Consider the following 23,664-nt stretch of genomic DNA (forward strand, 5'->3'; position numbering starts at 1 on the left):
CCCTGGCCTCACCCAGCAGCACCCGACCTGTTTCAATTCAAGCCCCTCGCTGCTCAGTTGCTGGCGTCGCCCTCCTGTACCCCGAATAATGAACCGACAGTGTTGAACGTGAGGCAGAATACGCTTCCTCTCGCAGGGACGTGAAGAACAAGTCGAACTATCACATGGGAGTGTTGCGCGCCTTCCCTGGGTGAGAAACACGGTTTTGCTACTGATGCTTTAATTACTGTTAACTCCTGACGGTGCGGCACCAGCTAGATACAGGGCAAGCCTCGAAAAGGCACCGTTTCTAGAAACACTTGTCCAGAGTCAATCCCATTGTCCATTAGTGTCCAGCTAGCCGAGGATTAGATGATAGTAACATGTGCTCAAGAAATAACATTTTAGAGCATCTGAGTGTGTGGTGTGCTGAGGGGTGCAATGAGGGGAGGAAAATGTCAGCGGATTGTCACATACTAAAAGCACTGATATTAGTTGAGAATATTAACGTCTGTTAAGGTAACTGAGTGTCAGTGCAGATTCACGCGTATTTGGTAACGCTGTCGTCATAATTTTTAAACCTTTTAACATTAACACAAAATTTAATAGAAAATGCATCTCTGTGATCCGGGAGCTATGAATAACCTTAATCTGAACAACTTTTTAGGTAGGTACTTTCCCCTTTTCACCGATGGTGAAACCATTTCAGAGGTGGAATGACTTAACAAGTTCACACCTCTGTTAAGTGGTAGTGCCAGGAGTTAAAACCCGCTTCTAACTCCGTAATGAGACTGTTGACATCAACCCTTTAACTCAAACTGTGCCTTCTGATAGAAGTCAATTATTAGTTAATTTCTAGTATTTAATAAGATTTAAATATTGTTGCATGCCAGGCAGAGTATGTAACATGGCTGAATGTGATCTTACTAATTTCTGAGCAGATTTTAAATCAATTCCTTAACAGAGAAGTAAAAGAGTTACATTACAGGCATGTGGCAGCAAGCCTGGTGCTTTTCTTATTTCTAAATCCAGCCCCCACTCCTCAAAGTCACTTATTTCTCTGTTGCCTCCCTCCCTGCCACACACACACCACCGCCTTCTATAAGCTATGGCTCTTTTGGCTCCTACGAAGACAACAGACAGGGAGTTTTTGACCACATTCTTCATGCCCCTTTGAAAATAGCTTAAGTGCAATTTGGAAGATCTCCATGCTTTAAAAACCTTTTCTCTTTACCAAGGGCTGTTAATAGCTGCATCTTCCAGATATATCCTACAACTTACCTTTTTCTGGCCACTACCACAACACTATTAAGAGCTAAAACTTGATATTTTACTCTGTGCTTGGTGCATTTTACATGTGTGATCTCATTTCATCCTCACATCAACTCTGTGAGAAAGGTATTATTATTTCATTTCTAAGGTGAGGAAAATGAAGCACAGACTAAGTAATTTAATTACTCCTGCCGTAGTCTGGGGAGTGGGGCTGGCCTGTTCATAATAATTTTTATCCTATGTACAGATCCCTGGTTTCTTCAAACAGATTTTTATGATCACCAAGCACTAATACAATAAGAATATTTAAAGTTAATCTACACATAGGGGAATTGTATGGCTGTGAATTTATGAGGTTCACTTACGCTCTTCAGAGAATTTACCTATTAAGATAGCATAAAAATAGGAATAAAATTTGGGGAAAGGGGAAAAACTTGTAAGCACTCTCAACTTCCTTCTCTCCTTTTCTTCTCTCCTAGAATTTGGGTTAATCCAGGAAAGTTTTAAAGACCATTTTTAAAGTATACAAATAAAGCTCAAAATGATAATTCTTTTACATCTCAAATCAATTATTATCTTATAAGTAACTATTTTCACTAAAGCTCCCTTTCTCCTAAGAAATTAAAATAGTTTTAAAAATATTTAAAATGTCCCTGCTACTTTCAATAGAAAAAATATTGCTAATAAACCTCAAGGGAGGAAAAAAAGACTCTTGTTCCAATTAAAGGCATGAGTTGTAAAGTGACAAGTTATAAGATACCACTGATGAAAAATGTAGCCTGAAATATCAGTCCTCTGTAGCAAGCTTAAATCACATATTGTTCTCTGAAAAATACAAAACTTCACAGCCTTATCTATAGCAAGCTTTCTAAACAGTAAATGCTGAAAACTATCCAAATAGCTTGATTAAATAATCCAATATGTTGCCTAATATTTATGAAACTGAGAATATTATACTTCCTTACAACTCTCACGTGCTTTTAAGATGCTAATACTCAATTCTCAAATCACATTGCAACTTGTTTTCACCCATTTCTTAATAATCTCAACCCCCTATTACTAACTTGCTATATTATAATCATAATTACTAACAATTATAATTTGAGCCTTACTATACACTTGAAAATGCGCTGAGTACCTTACATGCATTATTTTCTTTAAGTCTCGGAACAACATTATGAAGTAAGTAGTATTAGTATCTCTATCCCCACCTCCACCACCCCACACACACACTTTACAGATAGGAAAATTGAGATTGAGAACCTCTCCCAAATGCACGTTGCCCAAAAGAGTCCAGGCAGTCTGATCTCACAGTCTGGACACCCAGCTATTACACTTGTGAGGGACATGGTAGCGGGAACAAAGTCCTTCATCCTTATGTTGTTGACACCTGTAGCAAAAAAACACTTTGGGGACACTAGATATAGGCACCACATAAAATGGAAGTAAGAGACTCTAATTTTTAATGTACTCTAAATACATTATGCATTTTTAAAACAAAAGCAATAAAAGTGGTTCTTGCAAAGAAAGGGCAAATCCTCTATGTCTGAGGATGCAATGCTAAGTATAATCTTGCAAGTCTAGGCTCTTGCTAAAGTTAGACTATCAAAGCTAAATATAGAAATATTACATTCTATTTGCCACCTCAAACTTACTTTGAAGGTTGATCCTCTTGATTTTTAACTTTTCTTTCTTTTTTTCCCTACATTGTACTAATTGACATGTCAGATAATTTACCCATCTAAAGGGTACTACTATTCAAAGGTTTTTAGTGTATTCATAGAGTTGTACAATTATCATCACTATCTAATTTTAGAACATTTTTATCATGACCCCCACCCACCAAGGAAACCCATTCCCATTAACAGGCACTCCTCATTCTCTTTCACCCCTGTCCTAGGCATTCAGTGATCTACTTTCTGTCTCATAGATTTGCCTATTTGGACATTTCATATAAATGGAATCTTATAATATGTGGTCTTTAGTGACTGGTTTCTTTTACTCAGCATGTTTTATAGGTCCGTCTATGTTGTTGCATGTATTAGTACTTCATTCCCTTTTATGACTGGATAATTTTCCATTGTATAGATAACTACCTTTTATTTATTCCTTCACCAGTTAGTGGATAGTTGGGTTCTTTCTGTTTTTTGGCTGTTAGGAATATTTGTTTGCAGGACTTGTGTGGACATATGTTTTCATTTCTCTTGTATATATATCTAAGAAGAAAATTGCTGGCTTATATGGTAACTTTAGGTTTAACATTTTGAGGAGCCAAACTGTTTTCCAAAGAAGCTGCATGATTTACAATCCCACCAACAATTATGAGGGTCCCAATTTCTTCGCATCCTCATTAATGCTTATTATTATCTGTCTTTTTAAATATAGTCACCCTAGTGGGTGAGAGGTGGTACCACATTATAGTTTTGATTTTGATTTGTATTCCCCTAATGGCTAAGAGTGTTGAGGATCTTTTCACATGCTATTAGCCATTTTTAAATCTTCTTTGGAGAATGTCTGTTTAGGTCCTTTCCTGTTTTCTAACTGGTATATTTATCTTATTATTGTTGAGTTGTAAGAATTCTTCATATATTCTAGATTCTAGTGCCTTATCAGTTATACGATTTGCAAATATTTTATCCCATTCTGTAGGCTGACTTTTCACTTTCTTGGAGGTATCCTTTGCAGCATAAAAGCTTTAAATCTGACGTGGTCTTTTGTGATGAAGTCCAATTTGTCTATTTTTCTTGTCACTTGTGCTTTTGTTGCCATATCTAACAAGACCATATTAGCCCAAGGTCACAAAGATTTCTTTGTTTTCCTCAAAAAGTTTTATAGATTTTTAAATTGTTTCAACTCTTACATTTTGGCCTATAATCCATTTAAAATTAATTTTGTGTTTGCCCTGGCCAGTGTGGCTCAGTTGGTTGGAGTGTTGTCCCATACACCAAAAGGTTGCAGGTTCGATCCCTAGTTGGGTTGTGGATGGGAGGCAACCAATCGATGTTTCTTTCTCATGTCAATGTCTCTCTCTCTCTTACCCTTCCCCTCTCTCTAAAATCAATAAGCATGTCCTCAGGTGAGGGTAAAAAAAATTAATTTTGTGTTCAATGTATTCCCCTTCCTTTTAACTTAATTTTGAATATGTCAAACCTAAAAGAAAAACTTCAGAGGGGAAAAAAAAAGATACTGCTATTATTCAACTTATTCTTGTTTTAAAAACGTTTTATCTTGGACATTGCCATAAATAGCAGTTTAAATGCATCCAATGAAATTCCAAATGCATCTGTATAAACCCCTTTGAAAACAGAAAATATAGTTCACACTTAATACAATTTATCTATTTATTTTTATAATAAACATTGACTTCAACAACTATTTATTGAACATCCACCTGTGTGTCAAGCACTGTTCTGAGCCCTGAGGATTCTGTGGTGAATAAAACAGGCAAGGTCCCCATTTTCATGGAGTTTACAGCTGGTGGAAAGAAGCAACAAGTAAACAGGTAAATACATCACCAAGATCATTTTCAGAGAAAGGTAAATACTGTGACAATGTAATGTAAGGGAGGGACAACTTTTTTTGATTGTATAGTCAGAAAGCCTTCTGAGCAGAAGTCTGAATGATGAGAAGGAACCAGCCTTGTAAAGATTTGAAGAAAAAGCAGAAGAAACAGCAAGCAAGAAAACATGAAGTAGGAAGGAGCTTGTACATACCAAGACAAAAAACAAAAACAAAAATCTGTGTGTCTGTAGCCCAATGAGCATGAGGTTGGGGTGGCAAATTGGAAGACGGATCCTGTAGTGAATACCAGGTAGTTAAATCTCTGTGTGTTTTCAAGTTGTTTCCAGTCCTTTTTCAAGAAGAGCCCCTCAACTAACATGGTAATAAGGTTTACAATTTAAACCAGGAAAATATTCTGTAATCAAAATGCTCATTTATTATTCTAAAACAGGCCAGCTCAACACATTCTTGAAGTTCTAACCTGATAGTTTAGGCATTGAGAGGGCGAAGACATTCTTTCCTGATCCAATGGGAGCTCCAACATTGCTCTTTTTTACTATCTAAAAGAAAAGTTCCCTCTCTATACTGCAACTGTTCTTGGCTTCTGTGAAGTGGATTAAAGAGGGCAATATAGTGACATCATATTATTTACTAGGAGCTACCTGAGAGCTGAGACAGAACATGTCCAGGTGGTATTCCTAAAATTGAAAAATCACAATGCTCAGACATAATAGCACAGAATGAATGGTAACTATCATCTCAATAGTTGAACCGATCTTCAGAGATACTATTTTTTTTTTAATATATCTTTATTGAATTCAGAGAGAGGAAGGGAGAGGAAGAAGGAGAGATAGAAACATCTATGATGAGAGAGTCATTGATTGGTACTCCTGCACGCTCCCTACCGGGGATCGAGCCCGCAACCCGGGCATGTGCCCTGACTGGGAATCAAACCGCAATCTCCTGGGTCCTAGGTCAATGCTCAACTGCTGAGCCATGCCTGCCAGGCCAGAGGTACTACTTTTGATTGCTGGCTGGACTCCCTTAGGTTTCTGCTGCTCCCAGAGGAAGCATGGGAAGTGTGAAAGAAATGGAGCCTCCATGGCTGGAGATTATGTGTAGAAACTTTGGAGCACTGTGTGTGTGTGTGTGTGTGTGTGTGTGTGTGTGTGTGTGTGTGCAGAGATCTCAGGTCAGGAAGAGATACAGGAATGAGGGCTAAAGGGGCTAGCTGCTGCCCACCACCCCCACTGGGAGTTTCTTCTTCTAGTGCCAACTTTGCAGAAATTGAGTATTCCTTTTAAATCTTAATCTGGAGTCTAATTTCCTTGATATTGCACACAAAATTTTGCATATTACCAGGGCAGAAGCTACTTTCATCAGATCTTCTGAAATACTTAAGAGCAAATCTACAAAAAAAAAAAAGATTACTGGCTGCCTAGGGCTGTGGTGGGGCAGTGGGGAAGAATGGGCAGTGACTGCTAATGGATATGGAGTTTCTTTTAGAGGCAAGTAAATTGTTCTAAAATTAGATTGTAGTGGTGGTTGTACAACTCTGTGAATATATTAAAAAAACAACATTGAATTGTAAACTTTAAATGGGTGAACTGATGGTATATGAATTATATATCAATAAAGTTTTTTTTAAATAAAAAGCATCTATGACAATCAAAAGACTAAGAACCATTTCCTGTCTGGCATGAACCTTTGATATGTCCTGTTTTCTAATAGGATACTCACAGCTCTCATGTACTAAGTACTCACTATGTGCCAGGCACTGTAGTAGGTACTTTACATTTATTAGTATATTATTATATAACAAACCTTAAGGTAGGATTATTAGCCACACTAAACATGAAACCAACAAATGGTAGAGGCTGGGTTTGAATTCAGTTCCACTCAGCTCCAAAAATTCAGTTTCTTCCCATTATGCCACCAGTACTTCTGAAACTTGTCCAGCTAAGTGTAGCTATAAGGATACCACCCTTCAGGGCCTTGTAGGGTATTACTGCTTTTCCATTCTGCTCTATTCAGTCATTACATTCTAACAATTCTTCCTATTGTCTCCCAAACATCTCTCCTGGATCCCCAGGGCTAGCACTCCAATGCAGACCTTCATTTCTCTGTAGGAGTATCACTGTAACTGTTGGCCTTGATTTAAAACCTCATCTGGATTATCTGATCTTATCACTCCTAGACTTGACACCTTTTCATGGCTCCCAATTATGTAATCTGGTGCCACCTTCTTTCCAGCCTCCTCCTTCCTGTCTCCCTCCCTATGCACCCTTACCCTCAAGCCATGGAGGACTACTCACTCTACCCCATGCACATGCACATGCTTCATGTCCTTCATATACCTCACAATTCACATCCTGTTCTAGTAATTCATGTTGCAAATTCCTTCTCATTCACCAGGTCTTGCCTTAAGTTCACTTCCCGTTAGAAGCCCCCTCTGACCCTCAAACATCATGCCCCCTGTTCCCGCTCCCTCCCACCGTGTGTCTACTATTACTCATTTCTACCTCATTTGCAGTACTTATCACACTAAAATGTCGTTGTTTATTTACCTCTCCTAATAGTTTGTAAATATTTGCAGTGAATGTGTTTTGTTTAACTGTTATGCCCCACCCCCTCTGTGCTTGGCACATAAATGGATCTATTGAAGGAATGTGCCTCATATTTTCTAGATTACAAGTGCTTTTATTTCCAGTGCCTAGCATACTTCTATTTTCTAAATATCTGTTTAATGATACATTATGCTTAGAGAGCATTTACTGTGTGCCAGGCACAGGTCTAAGCATTTAATACTCATTTAAAACTCATAATAATGCTCAAGGTCATTGTTATCATTAATCCATTTTACATAAGGAAACCGAGGCACCAAAAGTTTTAATAACAAGCTGTGTGACCTTGAGCTCCTAAATGGCAAAGCTACATTTCAAAGTCTGGCTCTGGTGTCTGCACTCTGACACTATGCCATATGGCCTGTGTGTGAGTGTCTGTCAAGTAAGAGAATAAATAAATAGGATCCCTTCCAACCTCCACTGGAGTGAAAACGCAGAAACTCTGAGCCTATTGAAGGAGAGAGGATAGGAAGTGCATTAGGGACTGGAACGCACTTAATTTCTCATGGACATAAGGTCATAGATTTCATTGGGATTAGTTGAAATACATACTGTGAAAACATCAGGCACATTATAGGCAGTATAAGCAATTGTGAGTTGGGGGGTAGCAGAGCGTGGTCTTGATTTCCAACTGTGTGAAATTGATTGATTCCATTGGGGGGCTATGGAATAAAGCCTGCCCCCCCTTACCAAACCATCACCCCATTTAATGGCCATGTGCCCTGGGCTCATTTCTTAACTTCTCTAAGCCTGTTTCCTTCTCTGTTAAGTAGGGATGTCATTTTTAGGGATCTTTTAGGATTTTGAGGATTCAGTGAGTTCATACATGTAAAACACTTAAAGCAGAGCAGGGTCTGTAGTTAAGTGCTCAGAAAAAGAAAAAGAAGGAGGGAAAAGTGTTCCCCCTTGGGGAGGGTCACTAAAGCCAAGTAATCATTTTAGTGGTTTGTAAAGAGCTACCAGAACCTTTTCTAAATCAGTAGAAGGATGAAAAAGGATCCAAACAAGCCGATTCTGCTACTTTTCATCAAGTTTAGGAATTAAACATTAGGAAAGGGAAGGCCATTGTAAGTGTTTGCTAAAGAGAAATGTTGGGGACACAATACAAATAAGTAATCACCTTAGTGATTCTCCATGGCTCATTAAGGGGTTCCTAACCATATATTTATACTTACAGAACAGCTTTCTTTCAGGAATTTAAGCAGCTTTTAAAATTAGAACCTTTCTAGCTCAAGGGGATTTTGAATTAATAATTATAAGGGCCCTCTTTCCTTTTTTCCCTTCCCCTCATCTTTTCCCCTTTCCCCTCTAACTGCACATTTCCCCCACAACAGCTCTTTGAAATTCATTTCCACTAGTAAAATCCCTGAGTTCTCTTTTGTTTACATTGAGAGGAAATGGTTAAGAACGAAAGTAAAAGAAAACAGAGGAATACTCAGTCCCATTGGCTGCCTGCCAGGAAAAGTGCCAAATGGTAGAGGCCTTGCAGAAAGCTACCCAGCCACAAGCATGAGGGATTGGCCTACCACAGGATAATAATCCTCCAAGGGAATTTATACCAACAGCCTAAACATTGGATGACTTTAGAAACTTTTCCCCAAGAAGATCTTAAAACCAGACTTAGTAAAATATTAGGGTCTTAAGCTCCCAAGTCAGTCACTAAACAAGAGCCTGGGATCTCAGGTCTCATGCAAAGGATTCAGATATGTGAATGCTTTAATCTATCTGGGAGGCTATATGGCAGGATAGTGAAGCACACTGGGGCCAGAGAGACCTCAGTTTGGATCCTGGCCCCCTATTTACCAGCCTGGTGATTTTGCACAAATTGCTTATTCTTGCCAAATAACTATTTCTTCATCTTTACTATTAGGAATAAAACAGTACCCACCTCACAGGGTTGTAGTAAGGATTAAATTAAAAGTTTCTAACACATTTAAATACCCTGCTCAGTAAATGTTAATTACCACCACTATTAGTTTTGCCAGCTCTCAACATTGACAGATGGGAACCAACACCTCATAGTATACCTTCTAGTACAGAGGCTGCAAGGCCATGCCATTCTTAGGCTGTTTTCATTATGTCTACACCAGTAAGTCACTCCAGAGGATCTGGGTGGGTCTAAGAACTCAGTCATGAGTGTCCAGGGCAAAGGAAAACTAAAAAGGAGTGACTTGAATAAAAAACAAGTGATATATTTACTAATAACAGTACCTATTTGAACACCTAATACGTTATCCTACTTAATCATCACAATAGTCCCTATGGGAGTATCAGTCCCACTTTATAAATAAAGAAACTGAAGTTCTCCGAGGTTTACCTACCTAGTACATTGTGGAATCGGTATTTATTCCAGTATTATCAAACACTAAACCTTCTTCTCTTTCGTCTCTAAGGTCTTGGATCTGAAGGCTTCAAGATTTAGCAATGTAATCTAGAAAAGCTCAGTATTTTTACTTAACATGAACTGTGGCAAAAGCTCAAAAGGTAGTTCCTCCCGGCAGCCCCTTACTCCACCTTAGGATCAGAATACCCCATAAGCACATTTCTTATAGACACATGATTGGTTTGAAGAGATTCTGAACAATATCCATTTTAATCATGTTAGAAAGATACTATAAGACAGAGCTAATACCCAGAAGCTGTCTTGTCTATCCACATTTGGTAATGAATGCCTACCAACAGGGCAGAGCTTGCAGAGAAGCCTGAGAGAGGCAGAGCACCCAAGCAAAGCAATGACATGCCCCAAATAGCTCTGTGGCAGAATGTATTTTCCAAAGACGAACACAACTATCTCATCCCACACACTCTTCTGCAATGTGATCTTGCAACTCCCCATCAAGAGGTGGAGTCCGTTGCACTTACCCTTCAGTCTGGGCTGGTCCTAATGACTAGCTTGACCAACTCAATGTGTTGCAAGTGACAGGATATTCTGAGTGTTCCACGTGGGGTCATAAGAAGCATTTCAGCTCTGCTTGTGACTATTGGACCACTCACTCTTGAAATTCTCTGAGAAGCCCAGGTGACACAGAGAAGTCATGTGTGGGGACTCCAGGTGACATCCTCAGTGGAGCTCCCAGTCAACAGCCAGCATCAGCTGCCAGCTTTGTGAGTGAGGCAGCTTAGACATCCGGCCTAGTCAGAGTCTTCAGTTGACTGCAGCCTTAGCCAAGACTAGCTCCATAATTTGTAGGACTTAGTACAAAATGAATATTTTAGGCTCCCTATTCAAAAAGTATTAAGAGATTAAAGACGGCAACAGCAGTGTTGAACCAAGGGTGAAGACCCTCTAAACACCGGGTCCTGCAGGACCACACAGGTCACGTGCCAGGAAGCCTGCCTGGCCATAGTAGACTCACTGCAACCAGTTGAGAGACCCCCAAGTGAGAACTTCCCAGCTGAGCCTAGTCAACCCACAGCACTATGAGACACAATGATAAGTTGTTATTTTAATTCATGAAGCCGTGGTATGGTTATACGGCAATAGAAAGTTAGAACAATTCCACAGAACAGCTGCAGGTAACCCTAACCAGAAAAGTGCTAAAGGTGGCTCAAATATGCACAGAAGCTTGATTTTATACAATAAAACATATAAATCCCAGATCCAGGAGTAAGGCTTCCCTGGGTCAGAGAGATTTTTCTCATTTGGGCAGACCCTGGGAAAAGAAGGCAGTCAGTACAGCTACCTCAGTAATAGCTACGAGAAGAAGTACTCTCATTAAAAAAAAAAAAAAAAATCAAACAAAATGTGTATAAAGTTGTACTCTGCCGATGTATTTGTTGGAGCGATGGAAAGAAGTTAAAAATGAGAGAGCTGAACCACTTTGGTTATCTTTCAGGGAGAATAAGAAAGTTTTCTGGAGATGTATAGTTTGATTTTCTAAAAAGGTGAAAAAGTTGGATTCTGCAAACTTAGTTACTTCAACATGCATCCTGGGCTAGATTCTTGGAATAGCAGGTTGAAGGAATAGTTTTATGAATTACTAAGAGGAAGAATTGATAACTAGGATTCCACATCAATTCCCTTGGAATAAATCATGGTAGACAGAGGACTTGGTACACAGCAGATACTCAAGAAATACTTGAGTTATGAATTAATCTTATTTTTTATGGAGTTACCACATATTTCATAAAGAATTCAATGCATTTAGAAAAGCATTTCATGAATTCCTTGAGGGAAAGAGAGAAATGTGGGCCACAAAATAGTAGAGTTGAATCACTTGTAACGGATTCAACAATCAGTTACAAACACTTTATAAAAGTCGGAAGAAATAGACCACCTGGCCTAACTAGCATAGTGGAATAAGGCATGCATTTTGATGTCATTTCTGTACCATTTGCTAGCAATAAGACCTTAGGCAAATTACATAACTTCTCTCAACCTCAGTCTCCTTGCCTGCAGAGAGTGAATAATAACCCATATGGGATAGACTTGAAGTAGTTAAAGAGAAAAACCCAGGTCAGTTGGCTATGTTCAGCCTCCAGAGAACCAGAGCAGGTGGTTCCTCTGCCAGGGAGACAATTACAGTGAGAGGCAGGAAACAACCAAAGAGGAAAATGTTTTTGAGTAGAGGAGAGTCTTCCGGGCAGCACTTGGCTCAGAAGACAGCCTTTTTTTCAATAGACTTTATTTAGATACATAGGTCCCTAACAGCCTGTCCTTTCACCATAGGGCTGAGAAGAGTCACTGACATTCTGGAGTCTTCAGAGGAATTTTGACTGGAGGGAGAGTCATGGCTCCTAATATATGTGGGTCTTTTCTATAACTGTTAAGTACAGAAGCAAAACATAGGAATAATATAAATTCAGCAAGAGAAACATATAGTGCAGGGAAACCCCATGCTTGAAAGACCCAACTTTGGGCAGCTTCAGAGACTGAGAGTTCTGTGCATTTAGCAGATGAGCATTAAAACATGAAAGTAAACATTTCAGGGACAGTCCAGGAGGTCTGACGCAGGGCCTGGGCCTCATGTTCAAAGCCCTCCAGTATAGACTTTTGATGTTATCTCCAAATAAGGTGGCTGATTAGAGATACATTTACAGACTTGAAAGAAGGTCATGTTCATTATACAATTTTAAATGTGCTTTTCACTGCTGGACAATACCACCTGTAATGTTTTATCAATTAATATTTTTAATAATATTAATAAATTTAGTAAGACAGTCCTGTAATTATTTTGTGTGTAGCAAAAATATATTGCTTTTACCATATACTTACAAAACTGTTAATAAAAACCTTTTAATGTAAGCATGACCACAATTTTTGTAACCCTGTTTTAGCATCTTTAAAAAACATAGCAAGATTCTCAAAAACCGTGCATGGCCTGTGCTTCTCTCAGCCTCTGAGAGAAGGTAAATGAAAGCCGGATTCAGAGTCATGACAGTGAAAGGAGATGATTCAGGACCAGATGGCATAGGGACCCCTCCCTTGCTGAGTTTCTCCAGGATCAGAGACAGGATTTGGCGATGCTGGTCCTAGCTTTATGAGGTACCATTTGTGTGTTTGGAAGTACTTCCTCTATAGACACTAGTTTTCACTTTTTTAAAAGGGAAGATGTTGGACTTAATGATCTCTAAGATATTTTTCTTCTTTAACATTTTTATGCAGTTATTAATACCTGAGTTGAGAAAGGTGGTGCTCAATTCATCATCCTAAACCTTTGGAACCAGATGTTTTTAGAATTCAGAACTTAGATTTAAGAAAAATAATATATGTATATAACATATATAACACTTTGGTGGGGTATACAGCAGACCTGTAATTAAACATTATTTCTTCATCGAAACCCATGAATATTCATTCTAAGTGGGAAATAAAGACTATAAATAGCGACATGACGTGAGCTCAGTTCAGGTTTTGCCACTAAATGAATTCAGGTCAGGTTAGGTCTTACCAGGAATGAGTTACAAAGCAAAACACCACCAACTTGTAACTTTTAGAACTTTTCAAAATATTTGTGAGTTATGTAGTTAACTCCAGAACCACTCTAAAGGTATATCTTCATATTAGATGAAATTTATACATATCTAAATATGTTTCAGTAATTCTTAACAAACTTTAAACTGTTCGTGTTAGGATGTACCTTGCCCTTTGCTTTTTCATCATTGATCATTTTTTTCCTATAAGGTAAAAGAAATCCTTAGATATGGAAAAAGAAAAATAGTAATTGCAAAACTAGTTTTTCATATACAACCATACCATGTTATTTTTAAATACCAAAACTCCAGTCCATTTGTTGGTATATTAAAAAAAAAACCTTTCAGATTTTAAATCCTCTGTTTTGGAGATGTATCCAAAGAATTATACACTACATTAAAATACAGAGTCAAACAAAGGTGCAAGTTTAAAAAATGTTCTCACCACATTCCCTCCCCTGTTTAAAATCTCTTCCAAGGTTTGTTAGCTTTGTTTTCAATTTCCTACATTTCCAGAAAGGTTGGCAGCTTTTCTTATGTTTATTAGGCATTTGTACTTCCCTCAGAGCCTGTCTCCCTCTGAGGGTGTACTTTTATACAGATAGAGAGGGTGGGAGGTAGGGATGGTAGGGGTGGGGGGAGGTGGACAAGGGGTGGTACAGAAAGTGTGTAAGATGGTGGTCAAGGGAATGAGGGAGGAAGGGATTAAGGGAGGAGACGGGCGAGAAAGTAGAGAGCTGGCGTGAAGTGTCAGGTCCAATTCCAGTCCTGTTCCGGGAGCCTAACCACCAACCACCTTTCCTTCCTCAGGCTGCCTTCCCTCAACATTCCTTCCCTTTTGTCTTCCAGATTAAGATCCATTTTCTCACTGTCCTAGTGATAACTTATTTTTAACCAGGATCTTCTTTCCTAGGCATAAGCATCCTACCTGGAGAGAGTACAGGCTCAAAGGTACAGAATGCCCAGCCCCGGACCCTGGTCTTTCCCACACAGAAGAGCATCCTAGAACCAGGTATAGAGGACAATGAGGACATATCTCAACCAAGTATTAAGGTACCAATCTTGTCATTTTGCATTGAGGTTGCAAACCGTATAATCTTGAGTATCTATCATACTCAATAACTGGTATTTGTCATCAATCTCTCAGTAGACTAAATGAGATCGTAGTTAGAAAACCTCAGTGGGTTTACTCTAGTTTCTGTCTTCCCTAATCTATACAGATAAAGAACATGAGTTTTGAAGTCAGGCTGAGACAACTTGGAGAAGATATTTAGCCTCCTTGAGCCTCAGTTTTCCCATCTATAAATATTGGTTTAAAATACCTACTGCCTGTAAATCAGTGTGTAGTAGAGATAAGGAATGTAGCATTCCTAAAGCAGTGGCAATGAATTTTAAATGCTTAATTAATATTATTTCCCTTTTTCTCCTTATAGAAATTTGTGGCTCCAGCAAACTGATGGGGAAGTTATAGAAGGCAGACAAGGGAGGGGAGAGATGTTGGGTCCCTGAAATTACAGGTCTTCTTAGCTAGACCTGAAGAGAAAGTTGACTGATATATCTTTTTTAGATATGAAAGATGTTAGAAGGAGAGAAAGGGACAGTTTACTAGAATCTAATTATTTTCCCCAGTTTATCTTACACTTTAGACACATCCCTTGATTTTATCTCATTTCTATTGCCCTCATGACTCTTCTGACAGAAACATGCCACAGCAATAAGTATCATCTTTGTGATCGTCCCTGAAGGCAGTGGAGCATGAATGAGGTCAAGACTTAGTGAACACACTAGAATCAGATACACTTTGTTTCCAGTCCTACCTCTGCCATTTATTGTGGCCATGGGCAAGTCTTAAAGCCTCTGTTTCATCATCAGTAAAATAGCATAATCTTACCTAACTCAAGGGTCATAAATTTGCTCACAAATATTTTTCAGCACCCATCCTTGTGCCAGGCGCTGTATTAGATGTTGGGGATAGACAGTTCACAAAACAATATCCTGCCCTTACAGACCTTGAATTCCATTGGGAGAGACACAGAATTTACAAAGAAATGTAATTATGTCAAATGATGACTAGTCAGTCAGGTGGTTGACTATGAAGAAAAATAAAGCCAGGCAAAAGGACTGGGGGAGAGGGAGCAGGTTACTCTTTTATATAGGATGGTCTGAAAAGCTTCCCCAAGTAGGTACCCTTTGAGTAGAAACTAAAGAAAGTAAGAAAGTGAAGTGTGTTCTAGACTGTTGTAAGATTTAAATGATATAATGCAGATAAACTCTTAGCACAGTACCTGGAATACCCTGGGTACTATATTACTGTTAGCTGTTTATATTATTTAAAAAGTTATTGTGTTACAGTGAAGGGTACAGGTAGGTGAAAATCTTTCTAGTTCCACTCAAGACACCCCCAAGGGACCCCCTAACCATTATGAAAGAGAGGGGTGATGGCTCAGGGGACTTCATAGACACTTTTTTTTTCTGGTAATAAAATGCCAATTCTATAAGCAAAGTACTTCTCTGGGAATGGGATGTTTTAAGGCAGCAAAAAGAGAATGGGGAAAGACATGCTCCATAGGAGAGTCTTCAGATTCACATTGTTTGTAACAAATATTCCCAACTCTGAAGTTTGCATGTGTGAACTATTCCCCATCATCAACAATAATAATGGTGATAATGACATTTAATTATGCCGTTTATAGATTTGTAAAAGCTTTTCTTTCAAAGATCTCAAGAGTATTTATGGACATGACCTAATTCAACCTCACAATTTCCTAAAGACTGGTCTAGTCCCATTTAATAGATGAGGAAACTGAGGTATAAAGAAGCTAAGTAATTTCTTCAAGGTCAAACAATTACCTAGACAACTCCAATCTGGATCCCAGACTTAATTTTCAGGTCAACTCTCTTTTTGCCTGACTCTTCATCTCTCTGGATCTCAGAAATGACAAGGTGGGTGCAATAGAAGGAAGCCATGATGTCAGATATCAAAGTGTCCACCCACTGCTCATCAGAGTCAGTGGTCAGTAAATTTTTTTTTTAATTTTTAAAGCTCTTTAAGAAGGACTTCTTTAATGCTACCAAAATATTAAAAATTTAGCACACCTTTCTGCTGATAGCCACCTTGTGCTTATATGTCAAATGGTATCAATAAATACAAACTTTAGTTGATGAGAGAGGCCTAGTTTGGAAACTCATACACTTAACTACAATTATTTTGTTTTTCTCTGTGAAAATCTACAGAAACATAGCAAGGGAACTCATTTTTTTAAACACGTTCACTAGGCCAGGCCTTTTACATATATTATGTGTTTTTTAATCCTCACAACAAACTTTTGCAGTAAAAGTGATTGACTACACTTTACAAATTAAAAAACGAGGTATTCAAAAAGTTAAGTAATTTATTTAATGTCACATGGCTTATAAATAACAAAGCTGGTATTCAACCATACATCTCTATCTGACATCCAAGTCTTGACATCTATAAGGCCAAACAGCCAACTCATATTGCCTCACTCAGAGTACCTGCAGCCTGATGACCCAATGTGAGCCATTTATGACCCATTTCTCCCTTTACATTAAATATTAGCAAAAGAATAAAATCAACAGTTGAAATTTGAGTAATGCAATTTTACTATTTTTAAACTTTCTTTTTTTAAAAAAAAGAGATAATAAGACAGATCCACTTTTGGTTGGCATCTATGGCACTCCATTTTAAAAAAATAAAATAATAATTATAATCATGAAAAAAATTTTTTTAAGTTGATCAGGTTGGCATATACAGTTAAAATTCGAAATTTTGAAAGTTCAATCTGGATTTTAATTATCTAGTCTCTCCCTTTGCTCATCAGCATGGACACTTGGTAGCTTTCTAAGTAAACATTTCAATGAACTTCTTTTTCCTATGGAGGTGACAGCCTGGATTTCACAGGCAGGTACCTCTGGAGAATGAGGAAGGTCTGAAATCTGGACCTCAGTGACATCAAGAGTTTCTCAGGTACCAGAGGTGATGTATTGTAGTTAAATGTTACAGACTTTGGAAAGAATTTCATCTATAATTCAGTCATATCATTCAAATTGGTAAAGTGATGACACCAGTAGATAAGTTATGTGTATATAATACCTTAAGCAACCACTGAAAGGCTATACAAAAAATTATACTCAAAAACACTGTAGATAATCAAAATGGAATTCTCAAAAATTGTCAAGTAACTCAAAGAAGGTGTTCTGGGGTGACCCTTGACAGATGACCACCAGAATTGGTGTTTGAATTTTTGGAGCTTTTATTAGCTGGCTGGCAGCTACAGTTGCAGCGTCTCACCTATGTAAGAGCTGAACTACAGCCCTGACCCTTAGTTCTTCCCTCATTTTATACTCCGTAACTACAAAGGAACTGTGGTAAAGGGGTTTCCAATAATTTGTTAGGTTGTCAGCTTTTGTTACAGGAAACAAGGGAGGGACCTTTAGCAACATAAAAGGGACGATTTAAACACAATGTCCTACAATGAGTAATGGGGTCATGCTTGGCCGGAGCGTGACTGGTTTGTTTTTTCTATAGGAACTCAGGGGGAGCGGTAATTATTGGGCTAGCTTGTTGGGCCTTGTCCTGTACAGTAGGGATCTTGTTCTACCTTTACTGTTAGTTCCTTAGGTATATTCTTCTGGCCATGGTGGCCAGAACAAAGGCATAAAAAGAAAAGAGAGAAATAAAACAGAATAAATAGGAAATAAAAATAAAATGACAAACTATGACCTCACATATTAATAATTACATTACATGTAAATGGTCTAAATACAGCAATCAAATGACAGAGACAGGTAGAGTGAATTAAAAAACATTATCCAACTATATGTTATCTATAAGAAACTCACTTCAAATATAACAATAGGCAGGTTGAAAGTAAAGAGAAAGAAAAGATAATGCCATACAAACAATCAAAAGAAAACATGCATGGCCATACTAATATCAGGTAAAGTAGACTCAAGTAAAAAGAAAACTACCAAAGACAGAGAGAGACAATATATAATGATAAGAGATACACTACATCAAAAGGATATAGCAATCCTAAATACATATGCACCAAACAACAGAGCTGCAAAATATGTGAAGCAAAAACCAAAAGGAGAAATGGATAAATTTAAAGTTATAATTGAAGACTTTAATATACATCTCTCAACAATTGATAGAACAACTAGACAAAAAATTAGCAAGAATATAGAACTCAGCAACACCATCAACGAACAGTATCAATACCTATAGAATATTCTATCCCACAACAATAGGATGCACATGTTTTCAAGTGCCCGTGGATCATATACCAAGATAGAGCATATCCTGGACCATAAAACAAACCTCAACAAAACTAAAAGAATTAAAATCATACAGAGTGCATTCTCCAACCACAATGAAAGCAAATTAGAAATAACAGAAAGATTATAGAAAAATCTTTAAGCACTTGGTAACAAAACAAAAACCATCCAAATAATCCCTGGGTTAAAAAGGAAGTCTCAAGAGAAATAAGAAAAAAGTACATTAAAATGAATAAAAATTCAGTGTATCAAAATTTGTAGAACACAACTAAGAAGTGCTTGGAGGCACTCCTTCTGTCCGCTGAATCTACCAGCACTTAGTGTGTTCCTTTAACAAAACACAAAACTTTGTTTTAAAACCATTCGTTCTATATCCTTCTTCCTTAGACTGAGTGGATAATATTTACTTATTTTTCTCTGCCAGCATCTGGCTTAGTGCTTAATAAAAGTTGTTCGAACAAATGAACAAGCTACTTAACTGAACTAAATTGAGGCCAAATGATTTTCTGCCTGGAATCAGGAAGTGTTTATGGTAATCTAATACAAGGTACATGGGCCCTTACATAGAGGAGGCCACTACACAGGCACAATTCTGAGCAGCTGCCTAGTTTGTCTCACAGCAGAGGCTCCTTGGATTTATAGCTGCCGAAAGTGGTATTTGCTTATGAACATGAAAGTAGAGAAAATTCAGCACACATAATTCCATCTCTGCACTCAATAAAAACAATGTCTTTAGTTAATTAAATCAAAATCAGCCCTCACTTTATTCCTCTGCTTCAACTATCCAACTTTTCCCACTCCTTGCTTCATTCCCATATTAATAGATTCATAGAACCATAAAACCAAAGTTCAGAAGGACCATAAAGGTCATCTAGTACGGCCTTCCATTCAATAACTGGATACGCTATAGTCAGTACAGAAGTGAGCTGCCAGTTTTTCCCACAGTTGACTCAACTCAGAACTCTGAGAAGAACAGTGAGAGCACAATGTAAGGCATAATCTCAGTAACTAAGGAAATGACATAAGAGAGAGTCTGTAAATTTTCCCCTTCTAAAACAAGCACTTCTACTAACCACATAAAGGCAGACCTATTCTTGAAAACTAGTTAAACTCAAAAGTTGGAAACACGTTCCAAAAGTCAAGTGTGCTAAAATTGGTCAATAGTCTTACATGTTATGAGGCTGAGCCTATTCCTAGAAAACTAAAAGTATGATAAAATCCTTAACTATACAGTCTTGACTGTATTTTCAGGATTCTGTAGATATGTTTAAATTTTGTTCTTTTTCCCTTACAATTGATAATCCAGTCAATTGGTCGACATATCCAGTATGTGTCTAGTTATATTTCTCAAAGGCAAAGAGTAAGTGGTTCTTTGGTTTATATACATGTCTTTAGTGAGCTTAGCAAATTAGTTTCTTAGCTTTTGATCATATCTTGATGTACTTGTAATTCAATTTATGAGCCTTTAAAGGGGATAACCCTTCTTGGAAATCTGGTGACTATACCTAATTAATGCCATCACCTAGTAAACTCTCTAGATGATCAACTACCTTGAGTTGCCCAAGTCAACAACGAGCTTTGCCCCAGGCCTTTCCATTCAGATGACAACATCCTGACAAAAGAATCACACTTCCAGACAGATGCTCCTCAGATTTACAATGTCCCCATAACCCCGCGGTAAACTGAAAATATCGTAAGTTGAAAATGCATTTAGTACACCTAACCTACAAAACATTATAGCTTAACTTAGCCTGCCTTAAACGTACTCAGAACACAATATCCCAAAACCACTGGCAACACAGTACATTGCAGAATGTGGGCTGTTCATTCTTCTGGTAGCGTGGCTCACTGGGCGCTGCGGGCTGGCTGCTTGGCTTCTGTTAGAGGGAACACAGTATTCAGGAGCCTGCGTTTTCAGTCCTCGCTTGGTGCCTTTAGAAATGCTAAACCTCGCCTCCTTTGCCTTTTCTTTTCTTTGATGCTTGTTCTATCCCTTGGAACTATGCTGAGAAAATGTAAGTTTTGTTTTAGTTAAACCAATGTTAAAAATCTGAAGAGGCAAAGTAAAATTAAATAAAATAACCAAGCAGCAGCAACAAACAATATTACCTCTGAACTCTTATGTTTCTTTTGTGATAATGGGGAAAAAAAAAAAATAGAAGTACTGATGCAGCAATCATCACCCCAAAGGAAAATCTCACTGGAGGGGCAATCCCAGAGAAGAGGAGCCTCTGAGGATCTAAAGCTGCAAGTCAGCTGCAATTACCCCTCCACTCTGGAGTTAGCAGGGCTAAGGGATGACTGTCCTCACTGGCCTTATTCAAGGTACATAAGAGCTGGCATTAGTACAGCCTACTTAATAGCGCGTGCATTCTGTCAGGATACTGGATTAAGGAGGGAAAGACAAGTGAGACCTGTTTGTCAAGGTCCTAAAATGGGAATTTTCCTGGTTATACACACAACATTGAGTACCAGCAGCATTAATAGTAGCAAAGAGTGATAGGATCAAAAGCTTGACTCTTGGTCTGCTTTTAATTATTAGATAATGTATCCCCAAAGTAGGCTGGCAGAATTCATATTTCTAACTTAGAAACACTCTGCATCTTACCTGAGCCTTAAGATGTATGTTTGGCTCAAGTTACATTTTGTTGAAGCTAATTTTGCATTCATTGGAAAATGTTTAAACCTTGAGAAGGTTATGGGTACATTTACAGAAAATGTGAATTCCAGAGCTAAAATGTTCTGAGCCACTGCTTGGAGGTGATAATTGAAAACGGTAGGTTCCTCAAATAGGTGAGTCAGTCTTTTCTACATCTGAATTTTCTCCTCCCTCTTTCTCAGCTTTTAATTCCTGTCGAGATGCTGAAGTGGTCTGAACTGGGAACACTGACAGCACATTTGTAGGCTTTTAAGCATCGGTACCTGTGGCTCCTAAAATTATGATAATAATTGACATAAGATGACCATGAGATACCTTCCTTCCAGTCACCTAGGCTGAAAGACAGGCTAATTTCCTTCACCTTCCTCTTTTCCCACCTCCTGTTGGTTTTGCTTTGAAACACTTTTTGATATGTTTGTATCTGTCTCCCCTTCTCCATGCATACCTACTATTCAGTACTCTACCGTTCCCGTGAATCATTGCAAGAGCCTCCAAACTAAAAAACACAATAACTGTTAATAGTTGTTATCACTGGGATAGAGAGTTAGAGGCACTTGTACATTTCTAGCTGTACATTTATACAGTCTTTGAAACTTGTAACTGCATGGACTGCTTTTATAATCAGGAAAAAAAAAGTTTAATTAAGAAAGGACACGGGAGAGGGAGATGTTACTCAGAGAGGCTTCTTTGATTCAATGGGGCAGGAGTGGGGTAGGAACATTTGAGAACAAGCACATTTCTGTAAATTTTTCATGCGTAACACAACCGGGAACCAAACTTTAGTTCCTACAGTGGCTAAAGCAGCGCAACTGTCTTCTATAAATAGTTAGAAAAACTCAGTCTGGATTCTTATACAATATCATCTGACCGACAGGATGGAAAGGCATGTTGGTCAGGGACTGACAGAAAGAGGAGTGAAGGAGCGAGGAACAGAAAGTCCTAAACAACTCGTAATATGAATTCATTCTTAAAGGGACCTATATAATAGCAATTACATTTTTTCCAAGACACATCGTATAGACTTGCTGATTTACAATCACCAGGGAGAAACAGCATGTTTTCCTGACCCACCTCCCCTTTCACGTATCACAGGTGCTATTTATGGAGCTGCCTGGGTGAGCCTCCTGTCCCAGGGTCCAGCCACAAGGAGGCCTTGTGTACTTTGTGACATGCTCTCTCTAAGGTTGGGCAATATTCAAGACTAGCCAACAGTTTCTACTAGTTTTTAGGAAAAAATGCTAAGAGGGGAAGGGAGAGAACAACACAGAAAACTCCTGGGGAAAAAGTCTTTATCTGGCATCCTCACTTCCAATTAGACCCAGGCTGGAAGTATAGCACACCAGCTTCTCACAGCCCAAAGCCTGAAGGCTGAGGCTGTCCTTGGGCTGTGTGTCAATTTCCTCTTGGTTCATCTTCCCTGCAATTAGTGCTTATGGGGACTCCGGAATTAGGCCACAGGCTTGTGTTTACTGAGGTATGGAGAGGGTTCTAGAAGCCTTTACCAAGCAAGCCTTCACTAACGAGTACCTGCCTCAGCAAGAGCACATGGATTATATTTACAATGAGCAGGGAACTAAGAAAACAAGACACCCTTGTTCAACAAATGTCTGTTGAATGAATGGTAGAACATGGTGGTCAAAGCAGGAGTGCTAGAGGCTTCACCGGGATTCAAGTCCTACTTGGCTGTGTGACCTTTGCAAAGCTCTCTAAGTCTTACACCTGGTTTCTAGTCCAGACTTGAACAACTGAATGTGCTTGGTTAAGTCATTTTACTTCTCCAACTCTCAGTTTTATCATCTATAAAATGGGATAATTATACCTGCCTTGTCTACCTTACAGGGTTGTCAGTGAGATCAAATGAGATAATGTGATAAAAGCCCTTTGTAAATTAGAATATGCTTTACAAATGCAAGCTATTATTATAGTTAATTCTAGTGACTGCTGAATAATAAATTGGTAGAACCAACAATCCCATTGTTACCAACCTGAATCTTACAAAACAATTTCCCAATTTTATCCACTTTACCTTCAAGGCACTTCCACCTACCTCCTCCCATGACTTCAGTAAAAGACAAGAGAAAGAGAGTAATAATTTTCCTAATTAAATTTCTCAAATAGAGTCCTATGAAAATGTATCCAAAGAAAAGGGGAATGCGTAGCAGAGTGTATCCTGTTTTGTTTAGGCCTGCCTTCTATTCTCCAGATATTTTTGATTTTGTTTGTTTGTTTCAGTGCTCTGAATCTGAGGTTATTTTACACTGTTATTTGGGTATACATCAGCAGGCTAGGATCTGGTCTCCTGTTTGCCACAGTTGGCCAGGTGAGCATGCAGAGTTACATTCCCCTCATGCCCTCACTTTCTCTCATCTATAAATTTAGAAGTTAAGCCCGGCTGGGTGTGGCTCAGCGGTTGAA

This window comes from Miniopterus schreibersii (assembly GCF_964146895.1).
Source record: "Miniopterus schreibersii genome assembly, chromosome: 8".
NCBI classification, from domain to species: Eukaryota; Metazoa; Chordata; class Mammalia; order Chiroptera; family Miniopteridae; genus Miniopterus; species Miniopterus schreibersii.